At 35.8% G+C, this 15,976-nt stretch overlaps 1 long non-coding RNA gene across 2 annotated transcripts in view; it reads left to right on the forward strand.

Annotated features, from left to right (window-relative positions):
- LOC146890057 (uncharacterized) overlaps positions 1-15,976 on the forward strand; it is a 72,176-nt gene that overhangs the window by 4,571 nt on the left and 51,629 nt on the right. For both annotated transcript variants that reach the window (XR_015735764.1, XR_015735763.1), the window contains exon 2: positions 5,604-5,842. This is a non-coding gene — a long non-coding RNA (uncharacterized LOC146890057). The remainder of the gene's footprint in view (positions 1-5,603; positions 5,843-15,976) is intronic.

Here is a 15,976-nt window from a genome sequence, read left to right on the forward strand (position 1 = left end):
TCGTTTGTAACTTTAGAGTATGTCTTTCTTGGTGCTGTATATTGTCAGTGAAATAACCTCTGTTGGGTTGCATACTTAACCAAAGGCAACTGCTAATCACCCAGAGGTCTCTCAAGTCATATTACTAAGCATCATCTTAATTATCTAGTGTCATTAAAAAAGAAGAAAGAAAGAAAAAGAAACTAAAAAAAAAACCCTCTGAATCCCAATTTCTGCCTTTGACAACATTAATAACCACTCTTACTAAAAGATTACTGAAATCAATGATGTGATTAGGATTGTAAATAAGAGCTACAAGATATCAGATTTTAAAAGCCAGCTGCTCCACTAACAGGGAGATGTGTAGATTTTACTGATGGAACCCAGAGGCAGAAAATGAAGCTTCAAACACTAGGGTCGATACAGAACAATTTCAAAAATTAATTGCGAGTCTTGATTAAGTTTATATGAGCAAGAGAGAAATTCAGAAAGGGCCCTCCTCTCTCTCTTCCCCAGTGGCATGACTTCTTATTTGACACAGACAGAATGCCGACAGAGTCCCAGCTTTTGCTAAGGAAATATAAATTGTTTTCTTAGCAGAAACCCCTTGGTCTTATCAATAGAGAATGAGATGGCTCGAACTGTGATTGAGGTTACAAGTCATCCAACTCTGTCCTGAATCATTTGAAAATAATCTTAGAGACAGGAACCATGGAAATACTACCCAAAGTGGCTTCAAAATTGCATTAATAATTATAATTGCACCAATAAATTACAGCACACAGTAAAGCGAACACTTCAGTAAAGAGTATCACTCTGCACTCTGTTCACTGACTTCTTAGTGAAACCCATAATACAAGGAGCCTTGCTTTCTGTGCTATCCTTTTTAAATGTTAATAATGTAGTATATTCTTCCATGCTTTATTCTACTGCATTTTTGTATATATTTAGATGAACATTACTAATGGTTTTAAACCATGTACAAAGTTTTGTTATGATATTTGCTCTTCCCAGCCTCTGGAGCTATATTCATCCCTACCTTTTAGACAGGGTCATAAAGGATGATCATATGTTAAATCAGCACATGAGACTACAATTCAAGCCTAGGTCTTCTGATATTCATGTCCAGTGTCATTTTACTACCACATGATATTTGGGGTTTATTGATTTTTTTTTTTTTTGAGACATGGTCTCACTACGTTGTCCTGACTGGCCTGGAACTCACTAAGTGGAGGAGGCTGAACTTAGACTCCATCAGTCTCTGCCTTCTTAGTGCTGGGATCAAAGGCATATGCCATGGAGGTATTTCCAAAGCCCATTTGGATGGGTGAAGTTAATGGAGAAAACAAAGAAGAGTGATTGAATTTAGTTATGCGTACATTCATGTCTTGAACTGATGTCAGTTCTAATTCCACTCTTGTCAAAAATAGTTAGTACATCATCGAATTTACTCGGGAGGAATTCAAGAAGGTTTTTCTTTTTGTCTTTACTTTTAAGTTTTATCACTGAATCAAACTGAACATATTTTCTTAAAGAGAGGGATTATAAGCAGTTGCCTTCTTCTTGTGAGATATGTCTGCTGTGGGAATCAAAGATTTTAGTGAAGAAACATGGAGTGGATTAAGCAAACGTGTCCAAAAGGCAGCCATCTCTGGTTCATATGTTATTAGAAATTAACAGGCAGGTTGACCAAGGACCTTGGAAGCATTTTGCGTTCTCTCAGTTCACCAGAGGTTAAAACAAAAGAAAAACAAGAGATTTGCCAGCTTTATACAATGTCAGTACTATTGTTAATTTTATTTACATTTGTAAACTAGTCTTTAATTTAAAAATGAAAATGTATTTTGTTAAGAACATTCATACTTTACAGTAATTTCTTCAATTATGCTTTGAAAACTTTTACTCATAAAAATTTTAAAATTAAGTGTGTTCATTTGAAATTTCATATTGTATAGAAGGAGCGGCAGGCTGCGTTCCCACCTGGCTCCCGCATGGCTAGCTTTACACCCAGAAATAACATCACACAATCTGTATTCATTTAAACACTGCCTGGCCCATTAGTTTCAACCTCTTATTGGATAATTCTCACATCTTGCTTTAACCCATATTTAGTAATCTGTGTAGCACCATGAGGTGGTGGCTTACTGGGAAAGATCCTAACCTGCATCTGTCTCGGAGAGGAGAGTCATGGCTACTGCCTCACTGCCTTCTTCCTTCCAGCATTCTGTTCTGTTTACTCTGCCTACCTAATTTTCTGTCCTATCAAAGGGCCAAGGCAGTTTCTTTATTAACCAATGAAAGTAACACATAGACAGATGACCCTCCTCTCTCAATGTTGTGTCCAGAAAAATAAAATGAAACAATTTTAAATCTTAAAAAAAAAATCAAAAAGAAACATACGATCATGATATGTGGCATTTGTAGTCATTTTCTTTGTACAACCTTACAGGGATAAAGAGTCACATTTCCTTTAGTAGTATACTTAGTAATTCAGAACTGTAAACAATGGTTCTTGACTCAGCAACCCATCTTCTTGGTTCTGGTGCTCTCTCAACTGTGGCAGGAGATGACATGGTGCATAGCAGAAACCAGAGCCTCAAGGAACTGAAACAACTTAGGCTCATCCCTTGCTTCCTCAAATACTTGAATTTTACCAAACTACTTAAGTTCTTTGAAGTCCTTTAAAAAAAATCTCTTTCCTTCCAAATTCTTATGGCAATGCGATGCACTATTAAATGTGTTATGAGGTTTAATCTGAAATGACACTTGTAAATGGCTTGTAAATGTTCACAAAGAGACCCAATATATGTTTTTAAGACATAATAGGTTCTGAGTTGAGTAGCCAATTTGCTGATCTTTACTGAGAAAAACTGATATTAATTCCTCCAAATTTTATTTCCTTATATAACAGAAACTATTAGTTAAATAGGCACAAAAACACTTTTGCACTGTGTACATTTTACAGGAAATTATAATTTTATTTTGAAGTCTAAAAGCAAATAAATAGGTGAAGTCTATACTAATTAAATATAAGCTTCAAATCATGAAAGTCAGTTAGAAGCCTTTTCTAACATCACATTGCCATGTTTTATATTTATATTGCTTTCCTATGGAAAAAATAAAATTCTCCTTAAGTTTAAGTTTATCCAGTGAAGCTGATTAAGTATACATTAAAACATTTGTTTTGAAAGGGAGGTAGTTAAATGATGAATTAAAATATTTTATTAGCCCCATATTTGTTGACATGTTAGGACTACAGTATTATGCTGTTGTTTAATATTCATTTATTTTTATTCTAGTTCCTTTACTGACTAGTACTTAAAATTCTCAAAATTGAAAGCAAATTGGTCAAAAAAGAATATGATAAAATGCAAGTTCGAAAGAATGCCTCTTTCTCTTCTTCGAAATCCTGATGAGTTTGGCTTTCTTTTTTGGCACTGCCTTACTATTTTCTTGATGCTTCTGAACATATTAGCATTCCACTTTACAGCATCTTACAACTAGAGAAACGAAGACTCAAAATATGCACTGAAGCTAATGTTATGCAAATTCTTAGTACTGAAAGGAAATTAATGTTAGTCATGGATCTATGTCTCAAGGACTCCACAATCAGCATGATAAATCATATATATGAGTAAAAGAGTCGGGGAACATTAAAAACGAGAAAAAATAAAGCATAATGACTATCAACACTGTATGTGGAACAAAGATCGAATACAATAAACCAATCAGATATTTCTTGAGGAGAGCATCTTGTGTGGTCTCAAAGGAAGCTGTAACACACAATGGTGTAAAAAAGACAAACAGAATCATATTATTGCCATTTGCACCATACGAAGTAAAGGTGGAGATGGCAGCAAGATTTTTCTGGAGAGAACATCACAGTGAGCTCTTCACATGAGGCAATGCCCTGAATTGCACCAGTCCCTTACATCTCTGATGTCAGCCACACTCAATTGTGCCTCTTTGCATTGATCCCTTCCCCAATTCAACTCTCCATCTCACCAAATATAATATCAAGGATGATAGGTGAGATTCTTATTCAGAACAACAGATTGTTGTTTTTGGTGTACTGTGGTTTAAAAGCTAACATTCTATTCTAAGATTCTGACAAAATCTGAGGTTATTTCCTGTCCATGAGTGTATCTGGGATGTTTGGCTACTTTTACTAATTGAGTAGCAAAGTGACAATTGCTGAGTTTCCAAAAACAAATTATTTTTCCTCTTCTGTCATAATATGCAGAGAATCATTTAATTTGACAAGACACACAGGTATTAAGCAAGACAATATGAGAGAGAAAGAGAGAAGTATTGTTTAAAAACACAGGCAGCAAGTAGCATTGACTTGGATGAAGATTTAATGAAGTATTGACTACCTAACATTTTAGTATCTACCATTTTTTATATTAAAAGATAGTTCTGGATATTATAATCTATTCCACAAGCTGTGCTTTAACTAATAATGTATATCCGATAGGGAGTTTTATAGTTAGTGATTTCAAATAAAACTTCCAAAGCTTTAAAAGAAAAGCCACTATACAAGTGTGTTGAAAACAAGTTATCCCTTTTCTATTAAAAGATTTATTTATTGTATGTCTCATCACTACATGCTTGCAGTGCCCATACAGGCCAGAAGAGGGTGTTGGATCCCCTGGAACTGGAGTTGTAGATGATTGTATTATAATAATTTCTCAGCACAGGGCAGTGATATCTTAAAAAGCAAATTTAATTGCTGAGTCTATTGAAAGCAACGTCTGGAACTGCAAGGCGACATGCAGAGGCCATCGTTTAGCTTCAGTGCTCTTCATTTTGCTGATGGAGACAATTTTAGTTTGAAAGAGCATAAGTGCACACACACACACACACACACACACACACACACACACACACTACAGTCCTGCTGGTGTAATGAACAGAACAGCAACAACATCTTTATTTGGTGACCACCAGAGCAATATAGTTGATCATTTAGATATTATGCAGATTGGATTTTTTAAAAAGTTCATGCGCATTGAAGTTTTCCCTGTGTGTCTGTATGAGGGTGTTGTTTCTTCTGGACAGTTGCAGACAATTTAGAGCCACTGTATAGGTGCTGGGAATTGAACCCAGGACATCTAGAAAAACAGTCAGTTATTACCTGCTGAGACATCACTCCAGCATGAAGCTTGGCGATTCTCATCTCTATAGTTATGATATGATTATTAATACTCTCGAGATAAAAGGTAATCATGAAAGCTCATGGGAGAATAGTTTGGGTAGTAAGAACAATGCAAATGTTTAAATGAAAAATAACCGCAAATATTAAAATGGTTTTGGAAAAGAAATTTCATAGTTAAGCTACGTTCTTATCATAAAGTATTAATGGATCTGTGAAGCATAAAAAATTACACAAATTCAGGCATTTCCACTTTTACAAGTTTCTTTATGTTAGGAGAGAACTTCAGAATATTGCAGAAAGAATGGCTTAGATTTTATTTTGTAGAACATGAACAAATGAATTCCAGATGAGTTTGACCACCTTTTAAAATATTTAACTATGGAACAGGTAAATGTTTATAGTATTAAACATTATAAAATCTCAGGCATGTTTCTTAAATCCAGGTTTAACCTTGTGTCTTTCATAGCTACTCTGGAAAATAGAAAGTGAGCTCAACCCAACCCAAGCCAAAACCACCAAGATATGTGAAATTCATACAGCAACAATAATGAGATTTTTCTGATAAGAGATATTGAATGAAGAATAGTCCTGTCCTGGCAATCACTTCTAGATCATCCTTCTCACTGGACACTGCCAACCTTGGAGACTGACGGAGATGAAGAAAAGGGTACTGAAGACTTGCAATTTTGGAAGTCTCCCTTGAAAGTAAGTCACTTTAGAACTCCAAACAGAAGAGTGTATGGGAAACTGTTAGTCTTCTGAAAGTTTTCAACATAATTTCTCTTCTTTTTTGTTGACTAACTTTGCTATGTGAAAATTCTTGCACATATGTTATTGGGTGCTAGGGTGCCAGAAAGGCTAGAGTTAAATTGATGTAAGCCTAAACAGTAAGTATAGGCTGAGACTCCACAACAAGAAGCTCTAATAAACGGAGGTGGATGATTCTGACATGCCTGAATGGTTTTGACCAAGTTGTCTGTTGTCTGGCAATTTCAAGAAGTGAATTTTCCTGGGGATCTGTTTCTTACTCTTTATTTGATTAAATATATGTTTATCTATGATTAAGACACATGCAATTATGTTCATTTTATTAGTGTCATGGATGAAAAGGCGATTTATGCCAGAACACAAGGTCTGATTACTTAAGGAACTTCATTGATCTTTATCATCATTAGCATTATCAATAACATGTTGAGAATTAGAAATATACTACAACTACTTTAATAGCATGCAGAATCAAGCTATGTTAATATGGGAATACCAGAGTTAGAAATTGAATTCTTTTTTACTACAAAAGAGAAAGAAAAAGAAAGAAATCCCCTCCATTCTCCCTCAAAGTTTATGGTTTGAGTTTAACTGATCATAAACACAGTGTTCTCTAGGCATTTGTCAGAAGCAGAGCACAGTAAGCTTACTCCAAACTTTCTCAAAGGTATCAGGTTTCAAGATGATAAATCAGTAGGTATTGTGTTATTATAAATAATCAGCCAAGCATAAAATTTTTGTGCTCAGAGCAAGGGAGTTCTAAGGATTGTAAGTTCTTGTTTCACTCTTAGTTGACCCTTTAATTTATATCTTAGGTCTCAAATTGAATCCGTAAATGTGAAGGCAAATTTGACATGTCAAACCAGGAATGTAATAAGTCTTAGAATGTTTTTAGGTTAATATTTATTAATTAAATACACAAAAAATAATAAAGCTATGGCATTTAACATCTCCTTTCTATTATCGTGGTGATGTCTTGAATGACTGCTGGTCACCCTGTGTCTTCAGTGTTTTGTTATGTCAGGTGCATTAGTGAAACTGCTTCTAGATGAGAAAGAGGAGCCCTAGTTCAGTGAGTTATAGGTGGCAGTATACACAGCAAAACTGCTTGTGTTACAGCACAGAGGCATCCTGTTTTCCATTGGTTAAGTTTTTTATTTATTTCTCTTAGATTTGGATATTAACCTAACAGTTCATATACATAAGCTAAAAATATACTCTTTGACCAACAACCTCAGCCTTGGTTGGCAGCCAGATATTTAATATTATTGTGGATCTTGACTTTTAACATTAGCATATCAAAAAAAGAAAAAAAAAGGAAAAGGAAAAGGGAGAGAAAAAGAAAGAGAGGTCGATCACACAAAATTTGTGTGTGTTATTGAGATATATTTTAAATATCAGGGTATTTTCTGAAAGAAGCATTTTTAGAAACCTTCACTAAATACTTTTGAAAGTCAATATACATATATCACCAAAAGCATATTCATCCGTCAGCAGAGCCAATACTAAGAGAATTTAAAGCAATTATCCATCATCAGTGACGGGTTTCTTTCCTGTCTGGGTCACTGTCTGTTCAAATGGTGCAATCAAGTGTGATTTGGTTGGTCATTTATAATAGCGCAATCCCTACTGATTTATTGTCTTGAAGTCTGATACCTCTTAAAAAAGAAAGAGAGGTAGGCACACACTTTCTGCTCTCTGTCTCCCAGCACACATGCTGATAATTTTATGGTAATAAAGTGATAAAATGTAAAGAAATCGAATAAGTATTCAGATGACAACTGAAAGCTACTGGCTAGCATCCCAAGAGATTAAGGTGAGCAAGTGGAAGAGTGCATGTACCTCTTTCCTTCCAGATCACAGAACATAGGCAAAGGTCTCATGAAAGACATGAGAGCGCACAGACAGAAAACAGCAGGACTGGGTAAGATTCAGATACACGTATTGTATTGTATGCTCTGCTCCTGACTTTTTCTCCCTATCTTAAATAATTTGAAATGTCTTGCTCCTTTCTCCTTTACACGGAGGTCCCGTCACCTAATCCCAGCTCGTTGTGCACACAAAAGGAAGGGGGAACTTTCCTCACAGGGTTGAATACTCTTATCTGTGAGAAGTAAACAATATTTTTGTTTTAATTCTATTTTATTTAATGGGTTTTTTAAAACTTGTTTTGTGATTTGTCTTCTCTGTAATTTGCTTTTCCATTTTAGTACAGTCAATGAATTCAAGTTTTAGCTCATTTTCGGTTTATGATTTTCAAATAGATATGTGTTTGCTTTTTATTTGTGTATTTATGTGTGTGCATGTAGTGTGCATTAGTCTTTTTTTCACATTGTATGTATATGTAGTGTGCACATGTGGTGTATATATTTGTATACATATCCCTATGTGTATGTGCAGAGGCCAAAGGAGTAAGTTGGCTGTACTATTCTGTAGGTATTCACATTATCCCCCTTGGATAGGGTGTCTCATCAGTGACCCTGGAGCTCAGATGCCCTAGACTGGCAAGCCAGCAGGCTTATAGGCGAATTGTATTTCCAGACTTGCACATGGGTGCTAAGCATCTGAATTGAGTTCCTAATGTTTTCACAGCAGGTATTCCTACCCACTGTGATATCCTCTCAGCTCTATATTTATTTTTAAATTAAATTTATTTTAGTTGATGCCTGAAATCGTAAAAAATTAAGTATTTATAGACTATCAAGTGAAGATGTGAGTTTTCATACTTTTGTGCAATCTTTAGTGTCTATGTTGGGCTGAACACATCTAGTTACTCAAGAAATTGTCCTTTTTTATAGCAACCTCTTTTCTTCTTCTGAATTTTTGAGATATGCAGTACATTGTTGGAATTATGCTCTGCGCATGCTGCATTTCAAGTTGTCTCACTTGCTTACTACATGGGGAAATATATAAACCTTACTAATTCTAATATGAAATAGGGATACTGTAAAGATATCCAAGATATCTGTAAAGATTATCCTTCACTTTTTGCAGCCATTAGAGACTCAAATCTTGGGTATTTCATGAAAACTTTAAGAAAATGGTCTATTGTTAAATTTTATGTTATAATTCTGCAGCATGTAGAGGTCTTGAATATGCTTCAGAGTTTAGATTTGAAAATAGATGCAGTCCTTGAGGACAGCAATCCGAAGAACAGTAACAACTAACCCCTAACCCCTGCACCTATGCTCAGTATTCTACAACGCTGATTAGAACTTTGTGAAAAGTTGAAATGTTGCCAATTCCAGCCCTCATTACATTAGACTATCTTTAGTCCCCTTAATAGCATGTACTGAACACTTCTCCTTCTGTTCTACCACACTTTTAATTATCATATGAGTCCTTTCGACTTCAGACAACGAACAGAAAAGGTAAGTATGTCATCAGCTGGTATCTGAAACCTCTGGCAAAGACTTTCCTGCTTCACTGTGACCCATCTACCTGCTATCCCCGGAACATATTTGAAAAGTACCTTTACGTATAACTTTTTTGTTGTTTAGTTAAGTATAAATTGTTTCCACATCGGATAATGTTATTTGAGACATCCAAGGCCATTTTCTTCACATCATTTTTTTAAACAAGAAGAAGTCATTATTTCATAGGTAAGAACTGTGTTTATTTCAACAGCTTTTAGAGACATCAACCAACTTCATATACACTAAGTCAAGTTAATTTTAAATGTAAAGTAAAACCATGAAAATTAGGTAAAATAGGAGATCATTTCTCTTTGAGTTGGAGACATCAATCACTCAGACAAGGATTTGGTTGGTCCTGTCTTTACATGATATCCCTAAGTCAAGCAGCAACAGTGGGGGTCCTTGCATAGAAAATGGACATTATGCCCCAAATCACCACATTCTCAATGCATGTCCTCTAAAATGCATTTATCAATACAGGCTGGTACATCAGTCTCTCCTTTTACTCATGCCTGAATTAAAGAAAAGTGGAAACTGTAATACAAGAACAACTGATTTAGTTTGCATATGTTGTAACTTATGGAAAATATCACCTCATTAGCCTGTACCTACATGAGTCTACAATAGTAATACAGGCATCAGGACCTTCACAAATATGAACACATGTCTGTATTGTAGACAATAAACTAATAGCTTATAATTCAATTTGAAATAAATAATGAAAAGCCCTTTGCTTGCTCAATGAATTCATTCTTTCTGCAAATATATTGAATGTTTTCAATATTGTCAAAGTTCTTGATATGTTAATGAACAATGGTTATGCCTTTGTGACGATATGTTTGAACAGATAGAGCAAAAAGTAAATGTGCTCACTAAATAAATAAGTTAGTTCCCTAAAGGGTAAATTGTGCTGTGGATAACTGAAAATTTAGGTAAAAGGCACATATAAGTGTGTAAGTATGAAATTAAGTACTTCTAGGTGCCAGGGAGATGGGTAAACACTTAAAAGCAGTAGTGAAGACAAGAATTCAGATCCCAATACACATATCAAATCTGTGAAGTCCCCCAAAAGCCAACAAGAAGACTGAATCCCATATGTAAAACAAAGAGCCTTTATTTTAAACAAGTTTGCAAACTCAGTCTTCTGGCATTTCCAACATATTGGAATAAACGGAGAGCCCCGAGCTCAGTCAGAATTGGGTTTTTATAGTAGTAAAGGTGGGAGTGAGGGGGTTCCGAGGTTCAGGACCCCTGACTGGCTGACATTTATCTAGGGGTGTCCTGGTGAGTGTGTGCTGGCAGGTGGTACTTTCTACAGGGGTTGGAATGTTAGGCACTTCCTTTGAAGGGTCTGTTCTTTGGTGGTGCTCAGGTAATCTCAGCCTGTGGTTCTTCCTGAAACCAGGTATTGCTTCAGGGTAAAGTACTGAGACTCAGGCCTCTTATTAAATGTATGGATGGCTGAGTCCTACTCTGGCAGCTAATAATGGTTGGAAGGAAAGAACTTCCTTTGGGTGATCTGTTCATATTTAGCTTATCATGGCTGGCTCCTACAATAACAAGGCAGATATCCTGCATATACCTGTTGCACCAACTCCAAGGGAGTCTGGAGGATTGCTGTCTCCAAGCACAGCTGATAAAAATCAAGTTCCAGGTTCAGAAAGAGATCTGCCTTAAAGAATAGCCACGTGGTGATAGACGAGGACATCTGATGTCCTCTCCTAGCCTCTGAGCCCATGAATACACATGTACAAATAAATACACACATGCATGTGTATACACACACACGCACACACACACAGATTTAACGGTTAAGGACCTCTGAATTTCTGAGGTTGAAAACACCGAGATGAGGTTTAGAGAAGAGGTGGACAATGATTTTCATTGAGAACAAAAAAAATACGCATTAGGAGACAGATGCAATATTGTCGTTTTTCGTTGTTTGTTTTTTGTTTGTTTTAGTATTTGCTTCATGAGTTTCTTTAAGGTTAATTTCACAATAGACACTAAACTGCATCTTTTCCCATCCGGTAGTTTGCCCCAAGCACAGAAATTACGGAGAACCATGGATATAACTGTGTCACTCTGATGACAAAATGTCTTTTAAAGTAAGGATAAGACTGTCTGACTATACAATAGGCTTCCAATTTGTTTTGTTTTATTTTAGCGTACTTTTATTTTTTATCAGAAACAGAAGGTAGTTTTTCAGAATGCATCGGGGAGGCAAACATTGATTTAGGGAGCCGAGTGCCTAGAGAGGATCTTTAAGGACTTCTATGCTTACCTTAACAAAACACTTATTTTCCTTGGGGAGTTGCTAGACAATGAGATAAAAGTAAAGGAATTAAAAGCTAAGAAGAATCTAGTTATTGTTTGGTCAAATGAATTTCATGGAGAACTGGCAGTGAGCTGTGTCATTATCCCCACTCTAAGAGACATTGATTGTCTCTTGCCAAAATCTGATTTTCAGTCTACTGGGAATGAAAAGGCTTAAAGATACTGCCACATGTCAATAAGATGGGCACTTCTAGAATGGACTGTGTAATAGGAGTGCTCCTTGTATACTCTTGGTAAGGTTTCTTTTGTTTCAGTTAACCCTGTAATAAGTAAGTCTTAAAATTAATTCTTAAAAGAAGTCACAGTCTGTGCAAGCAAAATCTGTAATTACAAAGAATTCAGTCCTCTTTGCCTTGCTCCATAAAACTTTATTCTGCTGAAATACCAACATTTTACCAACATGTTTATCACCTAAGCTTATTTATTCACTTACTAATCTTATGTACTTTAGTACCATGTGTGTGCAAGCACATACATACACATGAAAGGCACACGTGTGCACACATACACACACACACACACACATGAAAGTACTATGGAAAATTACCTATCTACTTGAGTCACTGTCCTAAATAAGTGTTTTCAAATAATCATTTCGTAATTAATAAATAAATGTTCTAAACAGACATGTTCCAAATTTGTACTACATAGTAAGAGCTGTCTTGAAAATTGAAAGGCTCTCCTAGGAAAAATAAAATGGTTCTAATGTCAGCATGAATACCACACATCTAAAGCAACATATAAGAATTCCTGGTTTTTAATGGCACATAAATTACAGCAGAAAGATGGATGTTAGTGAGGCCAAGGAAAGAAATATATGCAAATGTGATTCTTCTGCATGCTACACTGGTGATGTCATGACTATGCGATGAGATGGACATAAGAAGAATTTACATCTTGCTGCTTGCCACTTTTATATAGGTACTAAGTTTGTTACATATTTCAGAATGATTTAAACATACTGACCTCCATTAGGGGTAATGATTTCAATACATTGGGAAGTCCTTAATTATTTTACAATTATTTGTAAAGAGAAATTACCTCAATTACTTAATGCCATGACTGTGCTAAATTTATCATTAGAGATTATACTTTGTCTGAATTTTTGAGTTTATAATATAATTACATCCATTTTTCCTCTATCTTTCTTCCCTATAAACCCTTCCATATACCCTTCCTTGCTCTCTTGCAAATTCATGGTATCTTTTCATTAATTGATGTTACATGTACACACAAGCACACACACACACACACACACACACACATATATCCAACAAATATATACATATATTCAAAGAGCTCATTCTTCTTTGCCTTGCTCCACAAATTTTGTTCTGCAGAAATATGAGCATTTTACCAACATGCATGTATGTGTGTGTGTGTCTGTGTGTGTGTATGTATGTGCATGTACATATATATTTTGGGGTATCTTGCTCAATCTATATACTATTACCTATATGAATGTTTTCAAGTTTGGTCATTTTGTATTGGATCTCTTTTTTAAAAGCATGCTACTTTCCATGCTAAGAAGTAATTGTCCAACACAAAATAAACTCACAAAATGAACTCAGGACTTTTTGACCCCTTTTGATTTGCTTGGGTGTTTTTCTCTTATTGCTTTTATGTTTTGGTTTCCATTTTTGAAAAGTCTTTGTTGTTGTGGCTGCTGGCTTTGTTTTGTTTTTGTTTGTGTGTATGTGTGCATGTTTCTTTTTATTTTTGCTTGTTTGTTTTTGAAAAAGAGAGAGAAAATAACAAAAAATTGGGTGGGAAGGGGGATGGGCAAAGTCTTGGAGGAACTGGAATAGGGATGATCAAATATACTGCATGAAACTTTTCTATAAAGAAATACATCCATATAATATCGAATGTATAGCTTTCCCATATCTGATTTTCTGCAAATGTTTTTTTTAATATGATGACTGGCTTCCAGGATGCAAACCCACAAATGCCTCTATTGAAGACCAAACTCAACAAAAATACTTCTTACCAGGGTGGGGGCGTGGGAATAGAAAAATTATATAAAGATGCATAAAAATAATAAGTCAGAAAACATGACAGTATCAGGAGGGTATTTCAGGAATTACTCAGGCCCTGAAATCCACCTCTGTTTATTTTCCACAGCTTTTACACCCAGTGTAGACTGGGGAAGAAGGTGACAAAAGACCTCATTAACATTATACAACAAGGTTAACTCACACAGCCAACTCTGAGACTTCCCCTTATTAGCATTCTGTTGCCTAGGTGACTAAGTGTCCCATGTCACATACATTGAGTCACTACATTGAAGATAGTCCTTCCCCAGGTGACCTCATAGTTAGCAGGGAAGGAACAAAAGCACATCTGCATATCCTGACCACCTTCTGTCTGGATGGCACCAAGCTTCTCTTAATTTCAAAATGGGCCCCCTGGCCCACTTCCTTAGTTAGAAGGTGCAGTTATGCCTATTAGTCTCCAAAACTCTATGACCATCATGACAGGGTGAAAATGGACCTGCCTTTCTTGACCTCCACATGCCTCACAAACTATCACCTATTTTTTTAAAATTATTATTAATGTATAGGTTGTATATGTGTGCATGGGTTTTGGGTTTAAGTGTATGTGCATTGTGTGTGGATGGTATGTTTGTGATTTGTGTCTTTGCATGGTGTGTGTTTGTGTGCGCATATGTGTCTGTGTACATCATGTCTGTATACATCTTGTGTCTGTGTCTGTGTTTGTGTGTGCATGATTTGGTGTGTGTGCCTGGTGTGTGCCTCTGTGTACATAGTGTATGTTTGTGCATTGTATGTTTGTGTGCTTGTTGTATGTGTATGGTGTGTGTGTGTGTGTGTGTGTGTGAATAGTATTTGTGTGTTTGCACGGGTACGTGTATGTTTGCTTGGCATGTGTTTGCATGGTGTGTGCATCTGTATGTATGCATGGTGTGTGTGCATGGTGGGCGCATGATGTGTGTGTGTATGGTGTCTGTGTGTACATAGTGTCTGTGTGCATTGTGTGTGTGTTTCTGTGCAGTGTATATGTGTGTGTTTGTTTGCATGTTGTGTGTGTGTTTGTGTGTGCAGTGACATGCTCACGTGCCACGTACTGTGAATTTGGAAGTGAAGTCATAGGGTGGACATTGGTTCTGTTTTTCCAGGCAATCTAGGAAATGTACTCAGGTTATCATTCTTGAGTAGCAATCACTTTTACCCATATAGTCTTCTAGTTGGCTCCAGTCATTTTGAAAAAGGAATGTTTTATTATTCATTGAGATTCAGTACAATGAGTGAGTGAAATTTAATTCTTCAAAATCTTTGAAGAATCATATTTAAATTTTTCTCTTATCCATTTACACTTTCTATCTAAATTATCATATACATATTTACTTATAAGTGTTATGCTTCTATCTTAATTTAATCACATAAAGTTGGAAGTATGTGTCTTATTTTCTGTAGAAAGACTGTTAAATTTCATATAATAGTTTTTTGGGGAGAAATGAGAGTAATTAAGAAGCACAGTGTTACCTGTTTAATTAACCTATTTGTATCCTCAGAAGAACCCTTGGTAGTGTGGAGTGTGAGGGAACTTGCCTGAAGCTAATCTAATCAGAGCTTTTTCTGACTCATTTGCATTTCTTTTGGTCGAGTATTTTTTTAACTCCAAAGTAGCTTATCAAAAAATTCTATTCTATATGATTATGCATAATTAGTATTTTTGAAGTTGTTAAATTTTCAAGTCTGGGTTCATATCAATCACCTTTTGTTACAAAATGAAAACAAATGCACATTTTTTACAATAACGAAGGGTTCCTGTATGAAACATTTCTCATTAAGTAGAGGAACGCTAAATATTGACCCCCTGAAGAGTTTAGAGCGAAGGCTTGCTGTAGGAATTCCTTCAGTCAGTAGCCTTTAAGACACCAGCCCACTTGGATGTGGCCTCTTATACTAGAAATGTCAAAATAATGAATGCACACTTGCTCTCTCTCTCCGGGCTTCTGGATTTGGTTCTTGTTCCCCATTCTTGCAGAAGACCGTGATCTGTGAGTCTACCCCTAAATAAATGACCCTGCGTTATATGCATTTCTGAGTTAGAGTGGGATTATTTTATAACTTCCGTCTTCAAAGACTAGCAGTAGATCACCCTTTCCAATCCAAATGGGACAAAGCTGGCTTCAAATGAGCCTCAAAGAGGCAACTGGTCTTTACTGGTATGAGTGCTACCTCCTTTAGCTAAGTAGTTTTCTGAAAGGCAAATCTCTATTTAGAAACCAGTGAGGAAAAAGCATCTTGCTTTTAATTACTTTTTAAAAAATTCGTTAATAAAAAAAGAAAACAAA

This window comes from Myodes glareolus, chromosome 20, assembly GCF_982192425.1.
Source record: "Myodes glareolus chromosome 20, mMyoGla1.1, whole genome shotgun sequence".
Classification (NCBI taxonomy): domain Eukaryota; kingdom Metazoa; phylum Chordata; class Mammalia; order Rodentia; family Cricetidae; genus Myodes; species Myodes glareolus.